At 42.1% G+C, this 19,436-nt stretch overlaps 1 long non-coding RNA gene across 1 annotated transcript in view; it reads right to left on the bottom strand.

The window, feature by feature from the left end:
- LOC134809247 (uncharacterized) overlaps window positions 1-19,436 on the bottom strand; it is a 38,721-nt gene that overhangs the window by 4,105 nt on the left and 15,180 nt on the right. The gene's annotated exons all lie outside the window — the stretch shown is intronic.

The following is a 19,436-nucleotide window of genomic DNA, read 5'->3' on the forward strand; positions in this document are numbered from 1 at the left end:
ATGAGGCAATTCGAATATGTGTCCCCACCAAATCTCATGTTGAGTTATGCTTCCTAATGTTGGAGGTGATTGAATCATGAAGGCAAATTTCTCATGAGTGGTTCAGCACTATCCCCTTGGTACTGTCCTCACAATCATGAGTGAATTCTCGTGAGATCTGGCCACTGAAAACTCTATGTCACTCCCTACTCTCCGTGATTTCCTCTTGCCATATGAGACAATTCACTCTTTCATTACCTTGCACAATGATTGAAAGATTTCTGAGGCCCCCCAGAAGCAGAAGCACTAAGCTTCCTTTCCACTCTGCAGAACCATGAGCCAATTAAACCTCTTTTTCAAAATAAACCTTACCAAAAATGGCAAATGAGGACTGGAGCATTGCTATAAAGATACCTGAAAATGTGGAAGCAACTTCGGAACTGGGTAATGGGTAGAGGTTGAAAGGGTTTGGAGGGCTCCAAAGAAGACAGACAGATGAGAACATTTTTGGACCATCTTAGAGACTGGTTAAATGGCTGTGACAAGAATGCTGACAAAAACATGGACAGTGAAGGCCAGGCTGAGGGGGCCTCAGATAAAAATAAGGTTTCTGGAAAATGTCTCCCTTTTGGATATGGAAAGCTTACACGATGCCTGTACCATCACTGTACCTTAGACGCAGTGAACTTGCCTTTTATTTCAGAGACTCGTAGGCAAAAGAGAATGTAGCCTTGACCCAGATGAGACTTTGGACTTTGTAATTTTGAGTTAATGCTGAAATGAGTTAAGACTTTGGGAGACTGCTGGCAAGGCATGACTGTATTTTGCAATGTGAGAAGGACATGAGATTCGTGGGGTCAGGGACAGAATAATACGGTTTTTCTCTATGCCCCTTCCAAAACTCATGTGAAAGTACACTCCCTAATGTTAGAGTCGGGGCCTAGGTGGAAAAAGCTTTAATCATAAAGGGGTTGGAGTGGATCCTTCACAAATGGCAAAGCACCAAGCCCTTAATGCCATCCTCCTGAGAGTGAGTGAGTTCTCATGAGATCTAGTAGTTTAAAAGGCTGTGGAACCTCTTTCCTCTCTCTGTCTTGTTCCAACTTCTGGCATATGAAACATGTCATTGCCGCTTGGATTTCCGGTGTGGTTAGGAGGGGCCTGATCAGTGTGGGCCTGGTCAGTGGACCTAGGTCAGTGAGGACTATTTAGTGGGATCGTGGTCAGCAGGGGTCTGCTTAGAGAGGGTCTCATTAGTGGGGTCTAGTAGTGGGGGTTTTGGTGAGTGGGGACCTATTGGCTGCCAGTTGTTTGGTGTCTGGTCAGTGCAAACCTGGGCTGTGGGGCTTGATCAGTGGAGACCTGGTCAGCTGGGGCTTAGTGCTGGCCTGGTCAGCATGGGCTGGGGCACTGGTGACCAGGTCAAGGGGTGCTATTCAGTGGAGGACTGGGCACATGGGACCTAGTCAGCAGACCCTGGTGGGCGTGTCCTCATCAGTGAGGCCCTTGTCAGTGGGGCCCTGGTCAGGGCAGCCTTGTCAGCGGGACCTAATCTGTAGTGTCCTGGTCAGAGAGGACTTGGTCAGTGGTGACTTTTGTAGCACTGGTCTACAGGGTGACCTGGTCAGCGGGGATCTCAGCATTTGGTGCCAGTTCAGTGGGGTCTACTCACTAGGGTCCCAGTCAGGGGCATCTGGTGACCTTAGGCCTGGTTATTAGGGGCCTGATTAGTGTCAACCTGTTCCCTGGAGGCCTGGTCAGTGGGCCTCATCTTGGGGGCAAGGGAATGAGGTCATGATCAGTGGAACCTGATCAGTGAGGCCTTGTCAATAATGACCTAGTCAGTGAGGACTTGTCAGTAAGGACTTGGTCCATGAGGCCTTGTCAGTGAGGCCTTGTCAGTAAGGTCCTGGTCAGTGGAGTCCTTGTCATTGTGTGCCTGGCAGTGGGGGTCTTGTTAGTGGGGCCTGGTCATGAGGGTCTAATCAGTGAGGGTGTCATCAGGGAGGACCTGATGTGTGGGGTCTGGTCAGCAGGGACCTGGTCAATGTGGGCTGCTGAGCACTGCTTGGATAAGCCAGGTGCAATGTGCATTATTGAAGGCCCTGTGGACAGCTGGGATAGCCCAGTGATGCCCAAGGGCCTAGTCAAAAGTGGACAAAGTACGTGTTTGGATGGACCTGGGAGATCCTGCTCAGAGATTCTGACAGGACAAAGGTAAAGGAAGGGCCAGAGTGGCTGCAGAGATGGTCACAGTCTATGGGCTGCACAGGATGAAGGAGGCCAGGGAATAGGCAGGGTGGGCAGTTGGGGTTCAGGGAGAGGCAGGTGCATGCTGGGAGGTCAGACCCTGTGAGGGCTTTGGGGGCGTCAGGTTGGGTAGGCTCCAGGCACTCTCACTCACATAGGATTCCAGAACACTGCTACAAGGCTCTGAGTGTTTGTCCCTCACATAGGATTCCAGAACACTGCTGCCATTGTCTGAAAGTTTGTCCCCCACATAGGATTCCAGAAGCCTGCTCCTGGGGTCTGAATGTTTGTCCTCCATCTAGGATTCCAGAACACTGCTGCGAGGGTCTGAATGTCTGTCCCTCACATATGATTCTAGAACATTGATGCTAGGGTCTGTATGTTTGCCCTTAACATATGATTTCAAAACACTGCTCCTGGATTCTGAATGTTTGTCCTTCACATAGGAATACAGAACACTGCTGCTGGAGTCTGAAAGTTTGTCACTCACATAGAATTCCAGAACACTGCTGTGAGGATCTGAATGTTTGACCCTCACATGGGATTCCAGAACACTGCTGCGAGGGTCTAAATGTCTGTCCCTCACATAGGTTTCCCAAACAATGTTACGAGGTTCTGAATGTTTGTCCCTAACAGAGGATTCCAGAGCACTCCTGCTGTGCTCTGAATGCTTCTCCCTCACATAGGATTCCAGAACACTGCTACAAGGGTCTGAATGCTTATCCCTCATATAGGATTCCAGAACACTCCTGCTGTGTTCTGAATGTTTGTTCCTCACATAGGATTCCAGAATACTCCTGCCGTGGTCTGAATGTTTGTCCCTCACCTAGGATTCCAGAACATTCATGCTGGGGTCTCAATGTTTCCCTTAACATAGGATTTCAGAACACTGCTCTTGGGGTCTGAATGTTTGTCACTCACATAGGATTACAGAACACTGCTGCTGGAGTCTGAATGTTTGTCAGTCACATAGAATTCCAGAACACTGCTACGAGGGTGTGAATATTTTTCCCTCACCTAGTATTCCAGAACACTGTTGCAAGGGTCTGAATGTTGGTCCATCATATAGGATTCCAGAACACTGCTGCTGTGGTCTGAATGTTTGTCCCTCACATAGGATTCCCGAACACTGCTACTAGGTTCTGAATGTTTTTCCCACACCTAGGATTCCAGAACACTTCTGCTGGTGTCTGAATGGTTGTTCCTCACATATGATTCCAGGACACTGCTACGAGAGTCTTAATGTTTGTCCTTCACATAGGATTCTAGAACACTGCTCCCGTGGTCTGAATGTTTGTCCTTCACATAGCATTCCGGAACACTGCTGCTGGGGTCTGAATGTCTGCCCCTCAAATCAGATTCCAGAACACTGCTGCTGGGGTTTGAATGTCTTTCCCTCACATAGAATTCCAGAACATGGCTGGGAGGGTCTGAATGTTTGTCCCTCACATGGGATACCAGAACACTGCTGCGAGGGTCTAAATGTCTCTCCCTCACATAAGATTTCAGGACACTGCTACGAGGTTCTGAATGTTTGTCCCTCACATAGGATTCCAGAGCACTCCTGCTGTGGTCTGAATATTTGTCCCTCACATAGGATTCCAGAACACTGCCAGATGGGTCTGAATGTTTGCCCTCACATAGGATTCCGGAACACTACTGCTGGGGTCTGAATGTTTGACCCTCACATAGGATTCCAGAACACTCCTGCTGTGGTCTGAATGTTTGACCCTCACATAGGATTCCAGAACACTCCTGCTGTGGTCTGAAAGTTTGTTCATCACGTAGGACTCCAGAACACTGCTAAGAGGGTCTGAACATCCCTCACATTGTATTCCAGAACACTGCTTCTGTGGTCTGAATGTTTGTTCCTCACATAGGATTCGAGAACACTCCTGCTGTGGTCTGAATGTTTGTCCCTTACCTAGGATTCGAGAACATTCATGCTGGGATGTAAATGCTTGCCCTTAACATAGGATTTCAGAACACTGCTCCTGGGGTCTGAAAGTTTGTCCCTCACATAGGATTCCAGAACTCTCCTGCTGTGGTCTGAAAGTTTGTACTGCACATAGGATTCCAGAACACTGTTGCTGTGGTCGGAATGTTTTTCTGTCACACAGGATTCCAGAACACTGCAGCTGGGTTCTGAATGTTTGTCCCTCACATAGGATCTCAGAACACTGCTACGAGGGTCTGATTGTTGGTCCCTCACATAGGATTCCTGAACACTGCTGCTGGGCTCTGAATGTTTGTCCCTCACATTGGATTGCAGAACAGTACTGCTATGGTCTGAACGTTTGTCCGTCACATAGGATTCCAGAACGCTCCTGCTGTGGTCTGAATGTTTGTCTGTCACATAGGATTCCAGAACACTGCGGCTGGGGTCTGAATGTCCCTGACATAGGATTCCAGAACATTGCTATGAGAGTCTGAATGGTTGTCTTTCACATAGCATTCCAGAACACTGCTACGAGGGTCTGAATGTTGGTCCCTCACACAGGATTCCAGAACCCTCCTGCTGGGGTCTGAATGTTTGTCCCTCACAAAGGGTTCCAGAACACTGCTATGAGGGTCTGAATATTTGTCCCTCACATAGGATTCCAGAACACTCCTGCTGTGGTCTGAATGGTTGTCCCTCACATAGGATTCCAGAACACTCCTGCTATGATCTGAATGGTTGTCCCTCACATAAGATTCCGGAACACTTCTGCTGTGGTACGAATGTTTGTGTCTCACGTAGGATTCCAGAACACTGCTACGAGGGTCTTAATGTTTGTCCCTCACATAAGATTCCAGAACACTGCTGCTGGGGTCTGAATGCTTGCCCCTCACATACGATTACAGAACACTGTTGCTGGGGTGTGAATGTTTGTCCCTCACATGGGATTCCAGACCACTGCTGCTGGGGTCTCAATGTCTGTCTCTCAAAAAAGGATTCCAGAACACTGTTACGAGGGTCTGAATTTTTGTTCCTCACTTAAGACTGCAGAACACTGCTTTGAGGGTCTAAATGTCCATCCTTCACATAGGATTCCAGAACACTGTTACGAGGGTCTGAATGTTTGTCCTTCACATAGCATTTCAGAACTGCCATGGTCTGAATGGTTGTCCCTCACATAGTATTCCAGAACACTGCTATGAGGGTCTGAATGTTTGTACCTCACATAGGATTCCAGAACACTGCTATGAGTGTCTGAAAGTCTGTCCCTCACATAGGATTCCAGAACTCTCCTGCTGTGGTCTGAAAGTTTGTCCTTCACGTAGGATTCCAGAACACTGCTGCTGTGGTTTGAATGTTTGTCCCTCACATAAGATTCCAGAACACTGCTACGAGGGTCTGAATGTTTGTCCCTCACATAGGATTCCTGAGCATTGTTGCCGTGGTCTGAATGTTTGTCACTCACATGGGATTCCAGAACAGTGCTACGAGGGTCTGAATGTTTGTCCCTCACATAGGATTCCAGAACACTTCTGCTGGTGTCTGAATGTTTGTACCTCACATAGGATTCCAGAACACTGCTGCTGGGGTCTGAACGTCTGTCCCTCACATAGGATTCTAGAACACTGCTGTTGGGGTTTGAATGTCTGTCCCTCACATAGAATTCCAGAACACTGCTGCGAGTGTCTGAATGTTTGTCCCGCAGATGGGACTCTAGAACGCTGTTGAGAGGGCCTAAATGTCTGCCCCTGACATAACATTCCAGCACACTGCTACGAGGTTTTGAAATGTTTGTCCCTCACATAGGATTACAGAGCACTCCTGCTGTGGTCTGAATGTTTGTCCCTCACATAGGATTCCAGAACACTCCTGCTGTGGTCTGAATGTTTGCCCCTCACATAGGATTCCAGAACATTCCTGCTGTGGTCTGATTGTTCCTCACATAGGATTCCAGAACACTGCTACGAGGTTCTGAATTTTTGTCCCTCACATAGGATTGCAGAACACTGCTACAAGGGTTTGAAAGTTTTTCCCTCACATAGGATTCCACAACACTCCTGCTGTGGTCTGAATGTTTTTCCCTCACATATGATTCCTGAAGACTGCTGCTGTCACTATAGTCGTTGCGAGTGTCTGAATGGTTGACCTTCACCAAACACTAAATATCCTGCCCCTTTAGTCTTGGACTTTCCAGCCTCCAGATCTGTGAGCAATAATCTCTGTTGTTTATGAATTACTCAGTCTAAAGTATTTTGTTATAGTAGCCTAAAGATACTAAGAGAGCATCACCTGCCCTGTCACCTCATCACCGCATTACTAAATCTATACTAACAGCAGTCACCTTTAGTGGGTGCTTCATGCATGAGAATAAAGGGAAAAAATTGCAAGGCATACTAAAATCCAAAAAAAAAAAAATACAATTTGTGTCAACAGAGCAAGCTTCAGAAGCAGACAAAGATATGATTTTGGAGTTTTTTTTAAACCTCTGGAGAATATGCTAAGGGCCTAATGAATGAAGTAGACAGCATTCAAGTGTAGATGGGTAATGTAATCAGAAAGACAGACATCGTAAGAACCTTCAACATAATGTAGTGGTAAAAAATGTGGTAAATAACTGAAGAATACCTCTGATGGCTTATTAGTAGACTGGACTCAGCTGAGTAAAGAATCTCTGAGCTTGAGGATTTATCATCAGAAACTTCAAAAACTAAAGAAAAGAAACACTGAAAATAACAGAAGATGATATCCAAGGCTGTGGGACAACTACAAAAGGTGAAACAGAGTAATGAGAATACCAGGAGGAGAAGAAATAGAAGAAAGTTCTACAACAACCATGTCTGAGAACTTCCAGTATTAATGTCAGACACCAAACCAAAGATCTAGGAAGCTCCGAGAACACCAGGCAGAATAAATGCCAAAAACCTACACTTGGACATATAATTTTCAAACTATATGAAATAAAAGATAAAGGAAAACTCTGAAAGAAACCAGAGGTGGGGCAGAAAACACCTTACCTACAGAGACACAAAGATAAGAACTGCATTCAACATTGCAGAAAGAGTGAAAGCAAGAAGACAGTGAAATGAAAAATTCAAAATGTTGACAGAAAAAAACCCACCAACCTAAGTTTCTGTACCCACTGAAACCACCCTTCAAAAGTGAAGGAGAATTAAGGCCTTCCTCAGAAAAATAAAAATTCAAGAAACTTGTTGCCAGGAGACCTGTCTTGCAAGAAATGTTAAATGAAATTCTTTAGAGGGAAACAAAAGATATATAACTGAAACCTGGATCAACATTTTTTAAAAAAGAGCATTAAAGAATTGTGGTACAATAAAAACCTATGTATTTATTCTTAATTGATCTGACCAAGAAGTTCATAGACAATAACAAATACACACAGTTAGATTATGTATGCTTATACACAAGTGAAATGAGTAACACTAATACAAGGAATGGAATGGAAGGATGGGAGGGAGGAATCAGGTGTTTTCTTTGTTAAGCAGGTAGTCACCCGTGAAGTGGGATAGTGTTATCTGAAAGTGGACTTGAATTGGTTGTAAATGTATATTGAGGAATTAGGTGTGTTCTTTGTTAAGCAGGTAGTCTTATTTGTGGGATAGTGGGATAGTGTTATTTGAAAGTGGACTTGAATTTGTTGTAAATGTTACTGAGGAATTAGGTGTTTTGTTTGTTAAGCAGGTAGTCTTATTTGTGGGATAGTGGGATAGTGTTATTTGAAAGTGGACTTGAATTGGTTGTAAATGTATATTGCAAATTCTGTGGCAACTAGTTAAAAAAAAGTTTTAAAAAGAGAAGCACATGCTAAGAAATACAGGGAAAATGTAGTCATCTAAAATCATCAATGAAAACTGCAAAAGGCAGAAAAAGAGTGGTAGACAAAAGAATGGAGACTGAGGAGAATGAATAGAAAACAGTAACAAATATAGTAGATATTAATCCAATGATATCAATAATCACTTTGAATGCTAATGGTATGAATGTACCAATTCAAAGATAGAGATTGTCAGAGTCTATCAAAAGACAGACACATCTTGTTTCACTGCACTTTGCTTTATTGTGTTTTGTGACCATGTGTTTTACATATTGAAGGTTTGTGGCCACCCTGCAATAAGCAGGTCTCACTGGCACCATTGTTCCTACAGCACGTGCTCACTTCACGTCTCTGTGTCACATTTCGGTCATTCTCACAGTATTTTAAGCTTTTTATTATTGAATCTGTTATAGTGATCTGTAATCAGTGATCTTTAATGCTACTGTTGTCATTGTTTTGGGAACCACAAATCACACCAGGATAAGACAGCAAACAATTGACAAATGCGTTTGTTCCGACTGCCCCACCAATGGGCCATTTCTCTTTCTCTCTCTTTTTCTCAGGCTTCTTTTTATTAATATTAAAATGTGGCCAATTAATAACCCTACAATAGCCTCTATATGTTCAAGTGAAAGAAGAGTTGCATGTCTGTCACTTTAAACCAAAAGGAAGAAATAATTAAGCTTAGTGAGGAAGGCATGCTGTAAGCAAGACAGGCCAGTAGCTAGACCTCATGCAACAAACACTTAGCCAAGTTGTGAATGCAAAGGAAGTGTTCTGGAAAGAAATTTAAAGTACTGCTCCAGTGAATACATGAATGATAAAAACTAAACAATCTTGCTGCTGTTATGAAGAAAGTTTAATTGGTCTAGATAGAAGATAAAAAAAAAATTCCATTAAGCCTAAGCCTAACTCTCTGTTTCCTTTTTTTTCTTTGTTTTTGAGACAGAGTTTCATTCTTCTTGCCCAAGCTGGAGTACAATGGTGTGATCTTGGCTCATCGCAACCTCTGCCTCCCAAGTTCAAGCCATTCTCCTGCCTCAGCATCCCGAGTAGCTGGGATTACAGGCATGCACCACCACGCCTGGCTAATTTTTTGTATTTTTAGTAGAGACGGGGTTTCTCCACGTTGGTCAGACTGGTGTCGAACTCCCGACCTCAGGTGATCTGCCCGCCTTGGCCCCCCAAAGTGCTAGGATTACAGGTGTGACAGCCACCGCACCCGGCCTCCCTTCAATTCTATGAAGACTTAGAGAGATGAGGCAGCTGCAGAAGAAAAGTCTGAAGCTAGAAGAGCTTGTTTCTTGAGGTTTAAGGAAAGAAGTCATCTCCATAACATAAAAGCGCAAGATAAAGCAGCAAGTACTGATGGAAAAGCTGCAGAAAGCTATGTAGAAGATAATTGATTAACATGGCTACACTAAACAGATTTGCAATGGAGACAAAACAGCCTTCTACTAGAAGGAGATGCCATCCAGGATGTTCCCAGCTAGAGAGGAGTTGATGCCTGGCTTTAAGGCTTCAAAGGACATGCTGACTCTTCTGTTAAGGCCTAATGCAGTTGGTCATGTTAACTTGAAACCAATGATGATTTACTATTCTGAAAATCCAAGGGCCCTGAAGAATTATGATAAAACACAGCTCTGCCTGTACTCTACAAATGGGAACAAAGCCTGGATGACAGACTATCGGTTTACAAATATGGTTTACTGAATATCTTAAGCCCACTGTCGACAACTACTGCTCAAGAAATAAGATTCCTTTCAAAGTATTACCGCTCACTGACAATGCCGCTGGTACTCAAGGGCTTTTACAGAGATGTATAAAGAGCTGAATATTGTTTTCATGCCTACTAACCCAACATTCATTCTGGTGCCCTTGGATCAAAGAATAATTTCAACTTTCAAGTCTTATCACTTAAAAAATATATTTCATAAAGCTATAGCTTCTCTAGAAAGTGATTCCTTTGATGGATCTGGGCAAAATAATTGAAAACCTACTGGAAAGGATTCACCATTCTAGATGCCATTGAGAACATTAATCATTTTAAAAAGAAGATCAAAATAGCAACATTAGGAGAAGTTGGGACCGGGCTTGGTGGCTCACGCCTGTAATCCCAGCACTTTGGGAGGCCAAGGCACGTGGATCACGAGGTCAGGAATTTGAGACCAGCCTGGCCAACATAGTGAAATCCTGTCTGTACTAAAAACACACAAAAAATTAGCTGGGCCTGGTCGGGGGTGACTGTAATCCCAAACACTTGGGAGGCTGAGGCAGGAGAATTGCTTGAACACGGGAGGTGGAGGTTGCAGTGAGCTGAGATCGCATCACTGCACTCCAGCCCAGGCAAGACTTCATCTCAAAAAAAAAAAAAAGAGAGAGAGAAGTTGGGAAGATTATTCCAACCCTCACAGATGACACAGGGGTTCACGACTTCTGTGGAGGAAGTAACTGCAGATATGGTGGAAATAACAAGAGCACTAGAATCAGAGAAAGGGCCTGAAGATCTGGTGAGACTGCAGCAGTCTCTGGAGAAAACGTGAGAGGATGAGTTGCTCCCACGGATGAGCAAAGAAAGTGGTTTCTTGAGATGAAATCTACTCGTGGTGAAGACAGTGTAAACAATGTTGAGATGACAACAGATTTAGAATAAACTTGGTACGGCAGAAGGAAGGCTTGACAGGATTGAACCCAATGATTTACAATAATACATAAACTTTGTTGGTACAGCAGTACGAAGGTTTGACAGGATTGAATCCAATTTTGAAAGTTCTACTGTGGGTAAAAAGCTATCATCGTATGCTACAGTTAATTCTTTTGTGAAAGGGAGAGTCAATTGACACAACAAACTTCAATGTTGTCTTATTTTAAGAAATTGCCACAGCCACCCCAACGCTCAGCAACTACCACCTTACATTAAGGTAAGACCCTCCATCAGCAAGAAGACTGAAACTTGGCCAGGTGCAGTGGCTCACACCTGTCATCCCAACAACTTGGGAGGCCAAGGTGGGTGGATTGCTTGAGCCCAGGACGTCAAGGCAACATGGCAAAACCCCATCTCTACAAAAAAAAAAAAAAAATACAAAAATTAGCTGGACATGGTGGCATGCACCTGTAGTCCCAGCTAGTCAGGAGTCTGAGGTGGGGGTTTGATTGAGCATGAGGTTGAGGCTGCAATTACTCCAGCCTGAGCCACAGAGTAAAACCCTGTCACACACACACAAAAAGACTGCAGCTTTCTGAAGGCTCAGATAACTGTTAGCAGTGGTTAACAATAAAGTATTTGTAAATTAAAGTGTGCATACTTTGTAGACATATGCTATTGCACACTTTATACAGCACAGTATAAACATACTTTTACATGCACTGGGAAACCAAAAGAAATTGTATAACACTTTATTGCAGTGGTCTGGAACCAAACCCACATATATCTCTGATGCATGGCCGTCCTGTATTGTACACTTAAAAAAATACTTAAGAGGGTATATTTTAGGTGAAATGGTCATCTCATTTTTTTTTTTTTTTGAGACGGAGTCACACTCTGTTGCCCAGGCTGGAGTGCAGTGGCACGATCTCGGCTCACTGCAAGCTCTGCCTCCCGAGTTCACACCATTATCCTGCCTCAGTCTCCCGAGTAGCTGGGACTACAGGTGCCCGCCATCACGCCTGGCTAATTTTCTGTATTTTTAGTAGAAACGGGTTTTCACTGTGTTAGCCAGGATGGTCTTGATCTCCTGACCTCGTGATCCACCTGCCTTGGCCTCCCAAAGTGCTGGGATTACAGGCGTGAGCCACCACTCCCGGTCTCATTTTTTAAAAAGGGTGAGAATGAGAAATATATGGGGGGTGATGGTCAAGTTTATGGCATTATTTGTTGTGATGAGTCCTGGGGCGAATATTTATCTCTGTACTCATTAAGATGTATATATTCGGTGTCACACGCCTGTAATCCCAGCACTTTGGGAGGCCGAGGCAGGTAGATCATCTGAGGTCAGGCGTTCGAGACCAGCCTGGCCAACATGGTGAAACCCTGTCTCTACTAAAAAAATACAAAAATTAGCCGGGCGTGGGGGCGCACGCCTGTGATCCCAGCTACTCAGGAGGCTGAGGCAGGAGAATTGCTTGAACCTGGGAGGCGGAGGTTGCAGTTAGCTGAGATCGTGTCACTGCACTCCAGCCTGGGCAACAAGAGTAAAACCTCCATAACACACACACACACACACACACACACACACACACACAAGGTATATATTAAATATGTGTAATTTTTGTATGTCAACCACACCTTAGTTTTATTTTATTTTATTTTTTTGAGACAGAGTCTCGCTCTGTCACCCAGGCTGGAGTCCAGTGGTGCAATCTTGGCTCACTGCAACCTCTGCCTCCCATGTTCAAGCAATTCTCCTGCCTCAGTCTCCCGAGTAGCTGGGACTACAGATGAATGCTATCACGCCTGGCTAATTTTTTGATTTTTAATAGAGATGAGGTTTCACCATGTTGGCCAGGCTGGTCTCAAACTCCTGACCTCATGTGATCTGCCCACCTCAGCCTCCCAAAGTGCTGGGATTACAGGTGTAAGCCACTGCACCTGGCAATTCTTAAATATATATAATTAAAAATTAATAAAAAACAGGTATTTGCAAGTTTCCGTTTTGTTATATGCTTATTATTCTTTATCTTTATGTCAGGTTGCTGTGTCAATACACTTAGGAGATCATAGTTTCTAAATTGAAATACAAATAAATATGTCTGAAATTTTTTCTTTTTTCTTTTTTTTTTGAGATGGACTCTCATTCTGTCACCCAGGCTGGAGTGCAGTGGTGCAATCTCAGCTCACTGCAACCTCCGCCTCCCAGATTCAAGTGATTCTCCTGCCTCAGCCTCCAGAGTAGCTGGGATTACAGGCCACCGCCATGACACCCAGCTAACTTTTATATATTTTTTTCTATTTTTATTAAAGACAGGGTTTCACCATGTTGGCCAGGGTGGTCTCCAACTCCTGACCTCAGATGATCCTCCTGCCTCGGCCTCCTCAAGTGCTGGGATTACAGGTGTGAGCCACTGTGCCTGGCCTGGAATTTTTTTCTAAAATTTACATTTCTTAGTTAAGAATGCTTAAAATATTATAAAAACAGAAGCACAATTCATTATGTGTTTCATTAATTACCTTTATTAAAAACAACACAATTATATTACAATAGGACAAAAAATGTTTAAGCAAATGAAAACGAAACCATGACATACCCAAACTCAGGAGGAGGCAACAAAGGCAGTGCTAAAGGGAAGCTTACAGCTGCAGATGCTTAAATTAAAAAGAAGAAAGATCTCAAACCCATGCTAAAGGGAAGCTTACAGCTGCAGATGCTTAAATTAAAAAGAAGAAAGATCTCAAACCCTTGCTAAAGGGAAGCTTATAGCTGCAGGTGCTTAAATTAAAAAGAAGAAAGATCTCAAATCAATAACCTAACATTACACCTAAAGGGGGAAAAAAAAACTTATGACAAACCAAGCAAAAGGAAGAAAATAACAGATTAGAGCAGAGATAAGCAGAATAAGACCAGAAAAAAAGGAAAAAAAACACTGAGTTTGTTTTTTTAAAGATCAATAAAAATTTTAAAACTCACAGCTATATTAAGAAAAAAAGAGAAGTCTCAAATACTAAAATCATAAATAAAAGAGGTGACAGTACAACAGATGCCACAGAAATGAAAAAGATTACAAGAGACTAATGTGAGCAAGCATATGCCACAAAACTGTGCAACCTAGAATAAATTTATAAATTCCTAGAAACACAAAACACCATACTGCATCATGGAGAAATAAAAAATCCAAAGAGACCTGTAACTAGTAAGAAGATTCAACCAGTAATCAAAAACCCCACCAAAAAGAAAATTCCAGGTCCACATAACTTCACTGGAAAATTTTACCAAACATTTCAAGAAGAATTAATGCCAATCCTCTGCAAAATATTCCAAAAGTGTTCAAAAACCAGAAGGGGACATTCCAATCCATTCTATCAGGTCAACATTTATCTGGTTCCAGAGCCAGATGAACACCTTTTGTAATAAAAACACTCAAAGAATTAGTAATATATGGAAACTCCTCAGTAAATAAAGATTATACATGAAGAGCTCACAGCTAACATCATACTCAATGGTGAAAAACTAAAATCTTTTCCTCTAGGATCAGGACTAAGATAGCAACATCTCTTCCTGCCACTTCTATTCATCACAGTACTGGAATTTCTACTCAGAATAATTAGTCAAGAGAAAGTAATAAAAAGGATGCAAATTGGAAAGGAAAAAGTACAAAATTTTGTTCACAGACAACAGGATGTAATGGGTAAAAATCCTGAAATTCCCAAAATACTGGTAAAATAATGAAATTCAACAAAGTTTCAGGATACAGTAACACACACAAGTAAGTTGCATTTCCATAAACTAACAATGAACAATCTGCAAATAAAATTTTAAAAAGAGAGGCCAGGTGCAGTGGCTCACACTTATAATCCCAGCACTTTGGGAGGCCAAGGCGGGTAGACCACCTGAGGTCAGGAGTTCGTGACCAGCTGGACCAAACCCATCTCTAAATAAATAGTAAAACTCTGTCTCTATTAAAAATACAAAAATTAGCTGGGCATAGTGGCAGACACCTGTAGTCCCAGCTACTTGGGAGGCGGAGGCAGGAGAATTGCTTGAACTTGGAAGGTGGAGGTTGCAGTCAGCTGAGATTGTGCCACTGCGCTCCAGCTTAGGAAACTGAGTGAGATGCCATCTCAAAGAAAAGAAAGAAAGGAAAGAAAGAGAGAGAAAGAAAAGAAAGATAAAACAAAAGAAAAGAAATTTTTAAAAAGAATGACATTTGGCCGGGTGCAGTGGTTCATGCCTGCAATCCCAGCAGTTTGGGAGGCCGAGGCGGGCAGATCACCTGAGGTCACAAGTTCAAGACTTGCCTGGTCCACATGGAGACACCCTGTCTCTACTAAAAATACCAAAAAATTAGCTGGGCGTGCTGGCGCGCACCTGTGATCCCAGGTAGTTGAGAGGCTGAGGTTGGAGAATTGCTTGAATAAAGAAGGCGCAGGTTGCAGTGAGCTGAGATAGTGCCACTGCACTCCAGCCTGGGAGACAGAGCAAGACTCCATCTCAAAAAAAAAAAAAAAAAGTATTACATTTACAACAGCATTATAAAAATTAAAAATAAGCTTAACCAAAAGGGCAAAAGATTTGAACACAGAAAACTACAAAACACTGTTGAAAGAAATTAAACACAAATAAATGAAAAGAAAGGCTGGGTTTGCAGATTAGCTGATTTCATCTTGGAATGATGTCAACACTACTCGAAGTGACCTAGATTCAATACAATCCTTATAAAGATTCCAATGACATTTTTGATAAACAGAAAAACCTATCCTAAAATTCATATGGAATCTCCAGGGCCCATGAATAGGCAAATCAATCTTGAAACAGGACAAAATTAAAGGTCTCAAAACAATTACAAAACTGCAATAAGCCAAAAAAAAAAAATGTGGTCATGGCATAAAGACATACTGACACACTTATGGACCAACACAACAGAGACCTCAGAAACCAACCCTGGCATATATGGTCTGATGATCTTCCACAAGGATGCCAAGACCACTCAATGGCGAAGGACAGTTTCTTCAACAAATGGTGTTGGGAAAATTGTATATCCACATGCAAAACAATGAAGTTGGACTCTTACCTTACACCACGTTAAAATTAATTCAAAGTGAATTATAAACCTAAATGTAAAACTAGAACTATCAAACTCCTAGGGAAAACAAATTTGGAAAATGCTTTATGACGATGAATTTGTCAATAATTTTTAGGATATGACATTAAAAGCTCAGGCAGTAAAAGCAAAAATATATCAAACCTAAAAACTTCTGTACCACAAAGGTCACACCAACAGGGTAAAAGGCAAACTGTAGAATAAAAGAAAATACCAGTTGAGTGTCCCTTATTTGAAATGCTTGGGATGTGTTTCAGATTTTGTAATATTTGCATTATTCTTACTGGTTGAGCATCTCGAATTCAAACACCTGAGTCTGCGATGCTCCAATAAGCATTTCCTTTGAGTGTCATGTTGGCACTCAAAAAGTTTCAGACTTTGGAGCATTTGGGATTTCAGATTTTTGGATCAGAGACATTCAACCTATAGTTGCACATCATGTATCTCATAAGAAGTGAACATTCAGAATACGTAAAGTACTCCTACAGAGAGACTACCAGAAGCAGAGAGGAGCAAACACATTTTCACACAAGGGTACCTCCTATCTCTCCCGGATTCCAATTAGGGCAGAGTAAGTGCTAGTTCTCTGCCAACCCAGGATTAGGCCCTGCAGCTGCAGTGAAAATAATCACAGAAGAAAACTAAGAAATAAAAAATGGAGAAAGTGAGACATCAAACTAAAATTACTAGAAACCCCCAGGAAGAAGGAAAAAGAAACCAAGAAAACAGAAAAACAATTAAACCAGTTAATTAAACCTTGGCATGACCAGAAGATCAGCGTTTCCTAAAGGAGTGGAAATTTATTGATTTGAAGAGGATTTATTGATTACTGATTTGAAGAGGAAGAAAAACCATGAATGGTCTAAAGCAAAAGCCTAGTGTCTGAAGAAGTCAGTAGGGTGAAAACAAGAGCTGGCCAGAATATCCACAGATGGTGACAAGTTGGCAAAGCCTTTACTAGACTACTCGTGAGGCTAACTAGAGGCCAAGGAGCCAACACTGCCCCTGTCCTTACAGAGAGATCCTACACAGGATTCCCAGATATACATGGAAGGACAACATCTTATCAGGTCCTCTCTGTGCAGATGTGGTTATCATTCCAAATAATGAGCTCCAGCCCCAAGACTGTTCCATCCTCAATTGCTTTGAGTGGGCAGTGTAGGCTTTCCATACACGAGCTACATGTAGGTTCCTTGGGTACCCAGATGGGAGCCATGAAACACAAACCCTCCATGGTCAGGTCTGTATTTGTTTCCTGCCTTTTTCCCAGCAATCCCCAGGCCCCAGCAGCGGTGGTCTACCTCTGCTGATTCTCATTCAGAATCTAAACTTAGAAACAATTATAACCTAGACCCCAATTCTACCTGAAAGTAACAGAATAACATAATCTATACCCTGCAGCATGACTGTTTGCCCAACGTAATGAGGATGAACTGAGAGATAATGAATCATCATGACCCTGGCCCAAGTAATGAGAATGAACTGTGAGATAAATGAATGATCATGACAAAAAACCCCGCTACAACCCAACAACAAAATAAAGTGATTAAAAAATGGACAAAGAACATTTATCCAAAGATGCAAAGATGATATACAAATAGCCAACAGATACATGAGATATATGAGAAGATGTGTAACATCACTAGTCATTAGAGAAATGCAAAAAGAAACCACAATGGGACATCACTTCAAACCCAACAGAAAGTAACAAGCGCCGGTGAAACTGAAACCCTTGAACACTGTTGGTGGAAATATGAACTGGCTCCTCAAAAAAAATAAAATAAAATGACCATATGATCCAGCCATCCAACTACTACAGAGACAGAATAACTAGTAGCAGGACCTCAAACAGATATGTGCACCCCTATGTTCACAGCAGCATTACACAGCCACAAGGTGGAAGAAACCAAAACGTCCTTCCAGGAATAGGTGGATAAACAAAAGCATATATATATATGATATATATGATATATATATATATATCATATATATAATGTATGTATATAATATATATGTAATATATATAATATATATGAAGAAATATTATTCAGCCATAGAAAGGAAGAAAATCGTGACACATCTGACACATAACATGGAACCTACTTACAAAACAACAAATATTATATAACCCTAGGTATATAAGCCAAATTTTTAGAAACACAAAGTAGAATAGTACTTGCCAGGAGGTGGAAGGAGGGGGAAATTAATAGTTGTTGAATGGGTATAGAGTTTTCCAAGATAAAAAAAAAATCTATAAATCTGCTACACAACACCGTAAATATTCTTAACTCTACAAAACTGTATACTTACAACTGGTTATGACGGTAAATTTTAAGGTATGTGTTTGTTACCAAAATTCTAAATAATAAATTATTTATAAAAAATGATCTTTTTTGACACAGGGTCTTATTCTGTTGCCCTGGCAGGAGTGCAATGGCATGATCACAGCTCATTGCAGCCTCAACCTCCCAGGCTCAAGCAACCCTCCCACCTCAGCCTCCCGAAGAGTTGGGACTACAGGTGCACACCAAGATGTCAGGCTAAATTTTGGTTTGGTTTTTTTGTAGAGAGGGTTTTACCATGATGCCCAGGCTGGTCTCAACCTCCTGGGCTCAAGCAATCCACCTCCCTTGGCCTCCCACAGAGCTGAGATTACAAGCATAAGCCACCATGCCCAGCCTATAAAAAATTATTTCAAAAAGCCAAAATATTCATCAAACTGGAATATTTAGAAATATTTAACCCAAAAGAAGTTAGGAAAGAATATATAGAAGATCAAAACACAGACGAAGGCCAGACATGGTGGCTCATGCCTGTAATCCGAACACTTTGGGAGTCCAAGGTGGGTAGATTGCTTGAGCTCAGGAGTTCAAGACCAGCCTGTGCAACATGGCAAAACCCTATCTCTACAAAAAATATAAAAATTAGCCAAGTGTGTTTCCATGCGCCTGTAGTCCCAGCTACTCAGTGGGATCCAGTGAGGATTGGTTGGGCCTGGGAGGCAGAGGTTGCAGTGAGCCAACATTGCACCATTGCACTACAGTCTCGGTGACAGAGCAAGACCCTGTCTTAAAAAAAAATAAACAAACAAATAGAAAATAAGTAGAAAAATGGCAGACCTAAATCCAACCTTAGCAATTATTAGTTACAATGTAACTGGACAAATACTCTACTTAAGACAGAGACTGCCAGACCTGAGAGGAAAGCAAGACCCAACAATATGGCATCCACAGAGACACAATTTAAATACAAAGACACAAAGTATGAGAAAAAATATGCTATGCAGACACTAATCATAAAAATATGCTATCCAGACACTAATCATAAAAAGCTTCAACGGAGATGTTAACACTAGATGAAAGAGGCTCCAGAACAAAATATAACAACAGAAATAAACAAGGTAATTTCATAAAAATAAAAGAATCAGAGAGGATGATGTTACAATTATAAATTGTGCCTCAAAGTGCACACAAAGTACACACACACACAGAGCCTCAAATTATGTGAATCAAAAACAACAGAACAAAAGAAGGAAATTGACAATCCAAAATTATAGCTGGTGAATTAATACTGCTCTCTCAGTAACTGACGGAACAACCAGATAAAAATATAGGAAAAATACGGATCTAAATGACAAAATCTTGACCCAAATGGTACTTGGCAGTACCAAGATAGACTGTA

The sequence above is a fragment of the Pan troglodytes genome, chromosome 22, assembly GCF_028858775.2.
Source record: "Pan troglodytes isolate AG18354 chromosome 22, NHGRI_mPanTro3-v2.0_pri, whole genome shotgun sequence".
Lineage (NCBI taxonomy): Eukaryota > Metazoa > Chordata > Mammalia > Primates > Hominidae > Pan > Pan troglodytes.